Consider the following 12,128-nt stretch of genomic DNA (forward strand, 5'->3'; position numbering starts at 1 on the left):
TCAAGGCCTCATGCTTGCTAGGAAAGGCACTCTTAACTCTAGCACCCCTTGTTTTGGTTTTGGGTTTGGGCTTTTGGTGGTACTGAGGATTGAACTGAAGTCCCTGCACTTGCTGGGCAGGCAGTCTACCACTTGAATCTTTTTTTTTTTTTTTTTTACTTTAGGTTATTTTTCAGATAGGGTCTAACACTTTTGCCTAGGACTGGCCTTGGGCAGTTATCCTCTTACCTATGCCTCCCAAATAGCTGGGATTACAAGTGTGAACCACCACGCCCAGCATAAATTTTCTACCTCATCCTCAAAAAACACTTACAAAGTTCTCACTGTTCAGGCCCTCTGCTCCCTGCCTTCAGTCACAACCAAAACCACATGGGGATTTCTAGGTGCAGCCTCTCCTCTCCAGTAGGGTGAGTCATTTTCCTGCAGCCACCAGGAGACTCTAGGAGAAGCAGATTGTCCTCAGGAGGGGGTTGAGGATTCTGTCCCCTGGCATCTTAATGTGGTAAACCCTGCACTGGTCTTCTACAGCTTTTTCTGCATCCCTCCCTGCTCTGCACTATGCTGAAAAACAGGAGCCCTGGGTCCTTTCCACACAACACTCCCCAGGACAGAGGCTCTGCTTCACTCACCGTTATATACCCAGCTCCTCCCGGAACATAGCAAGCCATGGGAGAATGTGTGCGCTGACTTCATGCATGATAGATCACACTATCTTGGCTTGGATGTCTCCTCTGCTCAGAACGCCCTTCCAACTTCCCTCAGCCTAACTCTTACTCATCCAGGCAGATAGCTCAGGCACATTCTCCCCAAGAAGTCTTCTCTGAAGCCCCTGGGTGGGACCAGACTCCCTCCCTCTGCACGACCTGGAGCCTGTGCATCTCTTACCACTGGCCATGGCATTCTGCATTGCTCTGTTATGTGTCTGACCTCATGCTGGACTTTGAGCATCACAGACTCAGGGACCACATGCTATTCATCTCCACCCTCTCAGCTCCTTGGCAAGGTATCTGTCACATAGAAGGCACTCTGTAAAGATCTGTCAAGTAAACTAAACAGCCCAAAGCAGATGCAGATTGGGTCGGACCAGAAGTGACTGCTGATTCATGTGGTATTTGGCAAACAGTGCCTGAGTACCTAAGACTGCCGAGCTCTGTCCTAGGTGCTGAAGAAGCAGTGCTGAACCAAACAGACCCAATAAATAAATAAATAATAAAATTTAAAATGATAAAGTCAATTAGACACAACCCAGGTCTTTTACCACACTAGGTAAGTACCATGGAGAGCCAATAGGAAGGCTATTTCAAAGCTCTGCTTTAGCCAGGTGCCGGTGGCTCACGCCTGTCATCCTAGCTACTCAGGAGGCAGAGACCAGGAGGATCGTGGTTCGAAGCCAGCCCAGGCAAATAGTTTATGAGAACCTACCATGAAAATGCCTAACACAAAAAGGGCTAGTGAAGTAGCTCAAGGTGATGGCCCTGAGTTCAAATCCCAGTCCAGCAAAAAATTAAAAACCTCAGTCACATTATGAAGAAAATTTGGGCAGGAAATTCAGTGTCCCCATAACTCAATAGTTTGTCTTTCCTGGGCTTCACTGTCTCCACATACAAAACAGACATGTGCTACAGGCCCTCACAAGATATTTTGGTGTATTTTTATACAGGGTCCTCTGAAACTCCTTGTACATTCTGAAATCTTCATAATTCGCCTAGAAATGTTCTGCAAATAGCATTAAGTATTTCGAGGCTTAGAAAGTACTTCACAAATGTACTAAATGCATTTGTACTTCATATCCCATGATAAATAAAAAATTGAAGTCCAATAAACTTTCAATTCAGCTGAAATTGAGTTGAATTGAATGGAAACGCCATTTATGATCTTCTTTGATCACACTCACTACCCATGTTACATTCAACAAACCACAGAACCTTCTATTGGGTCGTGCTAAAGAAAACAAAGACATCATCTTGACCTTTACAGAGCTCCCAGTGGGGCTGGAGTGGGGCTCATGTGGTAGAACACCTGCCTAGCAAGTATAAGGCCCTGAGTTCAAACTCCAGTACTGAGAAATGCTGCGACCCAGGTAGCCATGCCCAGTGCTGCAGACAAATGGCAGAAGCAGGGAAGGGACTGGCCAGGCAGAGGGAAGGGAAGGCCATGGGTCCAGTGACCAGAAGTGCAGGCCGGGTCTTAAAGGATCCTTGTCTGGGAAGCTGGAGCAGGATGCAACTGCAGAGGAGAGGGAGAGGGGAGGCTGGAAGGGCAAGCCAGGCTCTGATGGTGAAGGATATTGAATGATAAGGCAAGATTTTATTCAGGGATAATGGAGGATGCTATTAAGGCCTAAGGTTTTAAAATTTATGATGCCTTATATATATATATATTATACATAAAGACATGCGTTATAATGTGCTGTCACAAAAAATGGATAAAGGCCAATATTACCTTCCTTTCTGTTGAGTGTGTCCTCTGTGTCAAGCAGGTGCTATGTTAGCTATCTGATAGGCAATGTCATATTTTATCTGCTCAACAACCCCTGAGACGTAGGTGTCATGGTGTCCATTTTACAGATGAGGCAGTGGTGCTCAGAGAGGTCAAGTCTCCCACCCACTCTGTAGCAGACCTGAACTTGAATGCAGATGGACCTGACTCCAAAGCCCACAGTCATAACCTCTATGTTGTGGCTGCAGCTTGTGCAAACGATGGACACTTACATGAAGTAGGAGTTTACACAAATGTTTTTTAGATTTAATGCAGATTAAAAGCTCTAGATGGTTCATACCTTTGACCCCAATATGAGATTTCTGAGAGCAAATCTTAAATAATGAGAAATTTACCCAAAGATGTATGCACGAAGATGATTATTGCAATGCTATTTACAACAAAAAAAAGTTAGAAGCAAGCAAAACACCCCACATTATGAAAGGGTTCCTTATAAAATGGTGACAATTTTAATTATAAAATTATAATTGCATAGGATAGACAATTATGTCTGTATAACCACAATTGTGTACAGAAAAATGTACAACAAAAACCAAAACCAAGAGGCTGGCATAGTGGCTCAAGTGGCAGAGTGCCTGCCTAGCAAGTCCAAGGCCCTGACTTCAAACCCTAGTACTGCAACAAATAAAATAAAATATATATAATGTAAGGAGTTTGTTTCGAGATAGAGTCTCACAAACTATTTGCCTGGGCTGGCTTTGAACCTAGATCCTCCTGATCTTTGCCTCCTGAGTACCTAGGATTACAGGTATAAGCCACTGGTACCTGGCTGAGCACCTCATTCTTGACATTAGGAACAAATGCAGAAAGCAAAGCCATCCTGTGACTTGATTACAATCAATCATGTCGGCTGAGTGTCAGAGGGATGAGCAATGGACGAATCAGCCATTTCACCTCCATGCCACTTGGTCCTAGGAGGTCAGAAGAGCAATATGTTGTTTTTTGGCTTGATTTGACCTCAGGCCTTCATGCTTGCAAACAGGCACTCTACCACTTGAGCCACACCTCCAGTGGAAGGAAGGAAGAAAGGAAGGAAAGGAGGGAGGCAGGCAGGCAGAGAGGGAGGGAGGGAGGAAAGAAAGAAGGAAGGGAGGAAAGGAAGGAGGGAAGGCGGGAGAGAGGAAGGAAGGAAAGAGGGACAGAAGTGAGGAAGGAAGGAAGGACTTAGAACTTCGGACTAGCCCGGGAAACTAACGGCTGGTTAAGTGCTGAAACTTACTATAAGATTGCTGGGCTCTCTCAGAGGAATTAGAGTTAAAGCTAATAACCCAATTTGGAATAATTTAAAGCTCTTTTTAGGGAAGTTTTTTGACTCAATTGGGCTCATTATGCATGGGTTTAATGTGTAACAATTTGTTCTTGAAAGCTAACATTATTGTTGGCAATAAAGATAGGAAGTGGAAATACGTCTCCAATATGGAACGCAGATTTATTCCTCGTTTCGTGCGGACTTGTTCCGGGTCTCTGCTTATGAATCACACGGCTACCGTAATAAGATGCTGTCCGTGCAGTTGGTTATGATAAATGGCCTGTAATTGTGAATCTGATATTGGTTTTCAATATTGAATTTATCATTCTGTCCTCTTAACAAATATTAAATACTTTTAAGAATTTATCCATTTGCCTGATCCATCTGTGATTTTTCAATATGTACAATTTATTAGATTCCTAGGTTTTTGAGATTTTAACTGGCTGACAACATCATCAATAACACTGAGTAATGGAACTGGCCTCTTTAAACCTCGTTCCCTTCCACTAATCCAGGACGTTCAAATTTAATCAAAATATATTCAATTTAGGGGCCCAGAAAGCAAAGGATTGTGGTGGAGTAGAGTGTCTCGTTTGAAGCGCAGTGGCTGCCCACAGGCTGGCCACATTGCCATGGTTGTTGTCGGCTCCAGCCCTTCACCTCCAGCCCCTGCAGAGGGAGCCAGGCCCAGGCCCAGCCTCCTCCTCCTCCTCCACCTCAGATGAGCCAGCTGGGCAGCCTCCTCCCCTCAACTGCCTCAGTTTCTTCAGCGTTGGGTGATTGATGATCATAATAACGCTGCTTGTCTGGCTCCCTCTCAGAGACTTCTTGGTGAATTAATGAAAGTTTGCAGGCTGCGAGTCAGAGAGCCTCCTCCAGGACAGCCGCCCTGCTGCCCTGGAATTCTCAGAAGGCTTGGCAGGAGGCTTCCTGCCCTCTCTTTGCTGCTGTAATAGCATAATGGAAGGCCAAAAGAAATCAGGCTGCACGGAAGAGAAACAAGGATGTGTGGAACAGCAGCAAAGCAGGGCTTCCCTTGACCCTGGTTATGTGTGTGTAAGGCCATCCACACATGTTGCCACCAGCTCAGCAGGAAGCCAGCTCAGGGTCAGAACCGAGGGTTGTGTCTTTGCTGGATGTTGTGTGGGTTATTTGCTTTTTAACCCAGTCTACAGGGCTACAGATCGTGTTCCTGTAGCATCCTGGACACTTAGAGGCACAAAGACTCTCAGTACTGAGCTTTGTGAGGTCCAGGAAACTGAAGGCTACCCTTGTGGGGGCTCCCTCAGTGAGGGGCCTGGACGGGATGGAGCCAGAGCTGTGAACACTGCAGGGGCACAAAGCCTGGTGCCAGGTCAGAGGATTGGATAGAAGACAATCCTGTCAGGGGATCCAGTTGTGTTTCCAGGTCAGAATTTAAGGGAGGTAGTGGGGAGTGGGTTTGTGCCTCAAGTGGTAAAGCACCTGCCTAGCAAGCGTAAGACCCTGAGTTCAAACTCCAGAATCAGAAAAAAAAACGGGGGGAGTCAGGAGGTCACCATCTCAGGGTGACTCCTGGACAAACAGCCCCCTACTGCCTCTGACCTGTGGATGATTGAAAATTAACCACCTTCCGTCCCACAGTCCTAGTTTCCTATGCTCTCAGTAGTCTGACTGACTTTCAGTCTGATGAAAATCACTTTCCTGAAAGTTTTGTCACTTCAGGACTATGGGCTGAGATCAGACTTATCAGAAATCGTGAGCTGCCAAAAAGTTTACTATGAGGTAACACATTTTCAAAGGGCTCCTTAGTCAAGAAGGAAGTGGCTTTTTTTTTTTTAAACCAGAAGCAAGAGGGTCACCTGGTTTCAGACCTGGCCCATGAGGCAATGTCAGGTAAGGTATCCCAGTTCGTACCAGAAACCAACTCTGCAAGCCCCTCTGCCCTACCAGGACATGGTTTACAAACAGGTAAAGAAGATGGGCCTTCCTCAAACTCCGGACAGCTCAGAACCTTTGTGAACTCAGCCTTTACTGCCCTGTTTCACTTTCCATAGATGTGGATCGCCACCTCCCCAGGCCCAGCTCCCAGAACCCATGTGTACCCACGAGTACCTGGATGCCTAGCATGGGTGAACTGCTGTGGAGACACAAAGTCATGTAAAATTCCATCTCTGCCCTCTGGGAGAAATAGTGATGGCCCTGCTACTTAGCATCAATTATTGAGCACTTACTGCACACCTGGTACTGTGCCCGAACATGGAAAAGAACACAGGAAAAGAACCAAGGTGCTTACTTTACTCTGGACATATCGCAAGACACAAACCAACATGGTTCACATGAAAGGTTGAGGGGTGGGGAGCGATTAGTATGAAAGGATTGGGAAAGAACAATGCAGACTGGAGGTAATTGTGGTAACCATGGAAAAGTGTCATGAGAAAGGGAAGAATGGAGATGGACAGAGAGGGCAGGGGAGGCTGTTCGTGTGTGTGCGTGTTATCAGGAACTACTGCCTTTATTATTCAACCCTGCAAATATCTGCCCTCCCCTCCAAATACTCACCCACACCTCTCCTGCAAAGGACAGGAAGCAACAACATTAATGGCAAATACACCTCATGCCAGGAGGCATTCTGCACTCAAGTTCATAACCAAAATCATTCTTCCCACCACTCTGCCCAAACGGTAAGTCCTTACCCAAGACCGCACCATCAGTAGTTGGCCAAGCTGGGGCTCAAACCTAGGCCTTGGCCTCCAATGCTTGTATTATTATTGTTTTTGTGGTGATATTGGGATTTGAACTCAGGGCCTCACACTTGCGAGGTAAGCGCTCTGCCACCCTGGTCACTCTACCTGTCCTTCTTCGTGTGTTGGGTATTTTTGAGTCTCCCAAACTATTTGCCTGGACTGGGCTGGTTTCAAACTGAGATCCTTCTGATCTCTACCTCCTGACTAGCTAGGATTACAGGTGTGAACCATCAGTGCCTGGCAAGGCTCGTATTCTTTTATCACCAAATCACGTGGACTCTGGGAAGCAAAAAGGGGCAATACTCCAAGATTGCAAAACCAGTCCAGAATCCAGAAGGAAAAAGAAGAGAAGGGGAAAAGCAAGATGGCTGTCCTAAGCATGACCAGGACTCGTGTAGTCATGAGCGAGGAAGAGCAACGACCAGAGGGTTCACCCCGAGAGCCACTGCTGACATTCCACCCAGATCTCCCAACATGACGCTGCTCCCTCTGACAAAACGCCAGTCCTCCTGAGGGTACAGGGCTCTGACTTACTGCAGCTGGAGTCTCCACTGGGGCTCCAGGTCCGTATGAAGTGCAAGACAAGCTCAGATGTGCTGGTCTCAGAGTTGGGCCATCTCACGGGTTTGTCTTCTTTCAGGACATAGAAGGGAAAAGCCCCACTGAATTAAAAAATATGTATCTTCTCAGTTCTTAAATGAGTCCTGTTTAAAGACAAAATCAATGTAATTTAAATTATAAGAAAATAGGATCAAAGGGTCCCTACCCCCCACTGTAGTTAATTATGGGTAAGATGAGAAGAAGAATTAGCTCTGGTGGAGCTAATTTAAAAGGCACAATCCTGAAGTGGGAAGGAGGGAGGAAGGAAGGGAGGGAGGGAGGGAGGGAGGAAGGGAGGGAGGGAGGAAGGGAGGGAGGAAGGGAGGGAAGGAGGGAGGAAGGGAGGGGGGAGGGAGGGAGGAAGGAAGGGAGGATAATTCAAATGAAGGTGCGATTATTCCTTACAAAGGATCTCCTTGAACAAGGCACGTGGGAAGCATTTGCGCATCCCGAGTGTTCTGAAGACGAAGACACAGGAAGCCCTAGTGTCTGGGACCCCACAGCCTTTCCAAGCAGATGAGAGAACAGGGAAAATGCCAGTCTGCCAGAAAAGGAACCCTACCCTTCAATCACAAGAAGCCAAGGAATCTCAAACTCCCTTGGAGCCTAGGTCCCTTGGTCACCACCTGATCATTGTCATTCTTTTGTACCTACTGTTGTTAACATTTATCCAGCACCAGCACTGTACCTAGCACAGCACAAAGCATAAAAGACAGCACAGCACCTGCTTTGCAAATGAATCTCTCAGCTCCCCTCCCTGACAGGAGGCTCCAGACTTTTGCAATAGGGGACACTCTGCAGCCCCACCCATCACACATGCTGCTTCTTCTCTTTCCTTGACAGCTTCAGATCTTCCAGGATCTGCTCTGTGTTCCAAGGTCCTGCCTATGTCACCTGGCCTTCAACTGGCACCTGTGCCCAGAACCAGGACTCAAAAAATAACATAGGGCAAAAACCGACATGGCAGCCAGGACCCCAAGGTGGGGCTAGAGGAGGCAGAGGGCACAGCGATGGTTTATCCTGAGGGAGACACCTAATGTCACCACTCTAGGGCTCTAGCCTTTGGTCTGCCTTGTCACCTCATTCTGCCACCTGGCACTTTCCAATCCTCTCCTACACTTTAAAATCCAAGACCCACACTATAGTAAATTTTATCCGTGCACGACTTTGGAACACGAAAGCATTGACAAGTGTCCATGGTTCTCTAAGAAATGTACAAATCGTACATATACACATCAGTTCTTCGAGCAAAAGTTCCACTTCCCACTGCCAAATGTTATTTTTTACAGCCGCTCTGTGAGTGTGAAGGCGTATATTTTACCAGAGAAAGACACTTTTTATAGGGTGTGGGGGAAATGCCCTAACACATTTATTGCTTTTTAACCAACAGGATTTCTGGATGCAAATGAGTGAGTCACCTTTGTGCTGATTGGCTGCCCGAGTTTCTTTGTCACACATGGTGGATGTGACTTGTATCCTCATGAGTCCGGGGGAAGATAAAAGACTGACATTGCAACCAGTGAGTTATGAGATTTGTCTTTATCAGTGAAAATAAGGTCACAATGAAGCCCAGCCGTCGCCTAGTATATGTGTGTCCCATCCACTTCTCTGTACAATGTGATCCCTCGCACCAGGGTAGGCTGGAGTGGCCCAGTGTATAAATTAGCCATTTTGAAAAGCTGCATTAAGTCTTTAAGGCCACCAGGGTACCTTTTAACACATTGATACTAGTCTTCAGTAGCACTGCCTTCTTTCCATCTGACCTGTATTCTGATGACAAGCTGACAGAAAAGGATGGACTCCCCCCAAGTATGTCTGACACTAGACAGGAAAATGACATGTTGACTCACAGCTCCCAACTAGACAGCTCACCAGTCGTGGAGCTGAGTTACTCAGAGCCACTGCTGAAGAGAATCGTGAGTTAATGAAGCAACCCAGCCTCTGTTCCTGGGCATGCCAGCTTCTTCATGCAAGGCACGCACGGGACCTCTGTCGATTTGGCTCCTTCGAAGGCTGGGAAGAGAGATGCCTAACGTTAGGGTAGTTCCACCAGAGGACAGTGGCGAGGGAGCTCTCGGACATGTTCTAGAACATTGGCAGGCTGGCTCCAAATCCTAGGAGAAAGGATGCTTTTCATGCAGGACTGAAAAAAATAAAAAGGAGAGATTCTGAAAATGGCTTCTTTTCTGCAATACCTTTGGCCTGGAATTTGCAGACTTTTCTTGTAGCTCCTTCTGAAAAACAAGTGTACTTATTTTCGGCCATAGCACAGGAGCCTAACGTCACTGGATAAAGGCACTCTTCCTTCTCTTGCACGGTAGTCACAGAGAGTCAGAGGCAGGCAAGGGGTGGTGGGGGACACAGAGGAAAATAGACAGGATTATCCTGCAGGAACTCAAAAATGACTCACGGAATAAATAATTATTGAGACACAACTAGCTGAATCTGCTCTACTTGGCCAGCTGTTCTTTTCAGACAAAGCAAGTTCATGGGGGAAAATAACACAGAAAGAAAACCAGAGTCTTTTAACATAAAAAAAATTCATTCATTCAACATATTTTTATTACAAACCTAACATGTACTAGACATTGCTCTAAGTCCTAGGGAGCAATGAAATAAAACTAAGTCCTCACCTTCAGGGATCTTACCCCCAGGGGAACAGGACAGACAGACAATAAATAAACACATATGATACATGATTATAACAAGAGAATGGTATAGTAGATTCTGGACCCTGGCTGGCTCAGTTTAAATACCACCTTTGTCAGTTACTAGATGGAGAACCATAGGGAAGTATTCAATATTGTCTCAATTTCTCGTCTGTGCAATAGGGACAGGAATAATAACACCTAATGCTCAGAATTGCCATTATATTTCAACATATGTAAGTGTTTGAGTACCACCAGTTCTATGACAGCTACTATATAGGTGTGTGTGTGTTATAAATATAAATTCCCCACCCATCAGGTGGGGATAAAACAATGAAAGTAAAGGTGTGCAGAAGCTCCATGGGATGTTAGGTTGGGTGGTCAAGAAAGGCCTCTCTCTATTTGAGTAGAGACATGAATGAAATGAGGGCATGAGTTTTGGTAATAACCAGGGAATGTGGCTGGGGGTGTAGCTTAGTGGTAGAGGACTTGCCTAGGATGTGCAAGGTCCTGGGTTCAATTCTCAGCACAAAAGAAAGAGAGAGACCATTTTTGGCAAAGAGAATGACAAGTGAAAAGTCCCTAATGAACTGGGCACAGTGGTACATGCCTATAATCCCTGCTACTGGGGAGGTAGAGATAGGAGGATCACAGTTTGAGGCCAACTTGGGCAAAAAAGTGAGACCCTATCTCAAAAAAAAAGCTGGGCAAAACCAAGCTGGGCAAAACCAAGCTGGGCATGGTGATTCATGTCTGTAGTCCCAGATACTTGGGAGGTGGAGATGGAAGGATCAAAGTCTGAGTTTATCCCCTCTTTCCCCGGCAAATCACCAGACCTTATTTGAAAAATAAACTAAAGCCAAAGGGCTGGGGGTGTGGCTCAAGTAGTGGAGTTCAAGTACTGGAGTAGCCTAGAAGGTAGTAGACTCTGAGTTCAAAACCCCAGTACCACAAAAAAAGAAAAAAATTCCCTGATGCTGAGTCATGCTTGGGATGACAAAGGAGATCAAGATACTAAAAATGGCTAATGTAAAGTGAGGAAGAAGAATGGCAGAACATGGCCTGGTTGTATCTTTGAGGCCATGGTGGAGCTCTTGGATATTATTGTAAGAGTAGCAAGATGTTCAAGGAGCATTTTGAGCAAGGCAGTGACAAAATTTATGCTACAATGTGGTTGAAGCTCGAGGATGAGGACGTAATGCTAAATGAAATAAAACAGTCATAAAAAGACAAACACTGAACTCAGGAGACTGAAGCAGGAAGAGCTCAGGTTCAAGGCCAAAATCAAAAAACAAGACAACACAGCAGCAGCAACAACAAAAGGCAAGCGCTGTATTTCACTTCTATGAGAGAATAGGAACAAAAGCAGAGTCACGGGGAGTTACTGCTGACTGCATAGGAAGTTTCAGAAAGAGCTGTTTGACAACAATGTGACAATACTTAAGACAACTGAACTGAACGCGTAAACGTGGTTACCATGATGTATATTTTATCACAATATTCAGAAGTGTCTTCTGTGTCTACAAAACAGACTGACAGCAAGTAAGAACAGAAGCAGGGAAACCCCTTAGACATTTCCCTTTTCCAGTCTATGTAAGAAACCAGCCCCTCCTCAAAAAAAGAAATCAACCCAAAACAGTAGCTTTTTTTTTTTTTTTTTTTTTTTTTTTATCAAAACTGGGGTTTGAACTGAGAGCCTCATGCTTGCTAGGCAGGTGCTGTACCACCTGAGCCTCTCCACCAGCCACTGCTGGTGAAGACAACCACTTCCATCTTCTCTTTTCCAATTCTGTGGGTCAGCTGGGCTCAGCCAGGTGGTTCTTCTGCTTTGTGGGGTAGGAGTCTGGGCTGCACCCCGTGAGAGAACAAGTGTCTGAATTGTCCCTCATGCTTACTCACGTGTCTGGCACCTTTGTGGGACAATGGTGGCTAGGCTTCTCTCTCACTCCATGCACCTCAGGGCCTCATCCTCATCGCATGGCCTCTCCACTGGTCTCTGCACTTAGCACCTCCAACAGAGGAGCAGCACGTCACACACATGGCTCAGAGCTCCCAGATGTTCAAAAGCCTTCTTGACCTAGAGGTCAGAAGTGCTCAGCATGGCATCCTGCATATCCTCCTGACGAAAATGAGACTGGATGTTGCAGAGCCACAGGGATCCTGACCCCAGGGAGGACTGGTCTCTGGGGCACCTCCTTCAGAGCCTAGCCACAAGGAGACCACCACAGCAGGTGAGAAATAACAAAGGTTTAGACCAGGATAACAGCAGTGCAGGTGGTAAGAATGGCCATTTGGGATATATTTTAAAAGAAGGATCATAGCTCAGATATGGGATAAGAGCAAAAAAAGGATGGGCCTTAGTTTTTGGCCAAGGCCACTGAATGAGACACAGAGTCATTAATCAGA

General features: G+C 46.0%; 1 protein-coding gene across 1 annotated transcript in view; it reads right to left on the reverse strand.

Annotated features, from left to right (window-relative positions):
* Megf11 (multiple EGF like domains 11) overlaps window positions 1-7,151 on the reverse strand; it is a 338,852-nt gene extending 331,701 nt beyond the window's left edge. Inside the window, exon 1 of the mRNA XM_074066250.1 lies at window positions 7,009-7,151. The gene's annotated coding sequence lies outside the window, so the exon portion shown is untranslated. The remainder of the gene's footprint in view (window positions 1-7,008) is intronic.
* Window positions 7,152-12,128: the final 4,977 nt, after the last annotated feature.

Source organism: Castor canadensis, chromosome 2 (genome assembly GCF_047511655.1).
Source record: "Castor canadensis chromosome 2, mCasCan1.hap1v2, whole genome shotgun sequence".
In the NCBI taxonomy this organism is placed as follows: Eukaryota; Metazoa; Chordata; class Mammalia; order Rodentia; family Castoridae; genus Castor; species Castor canadensis.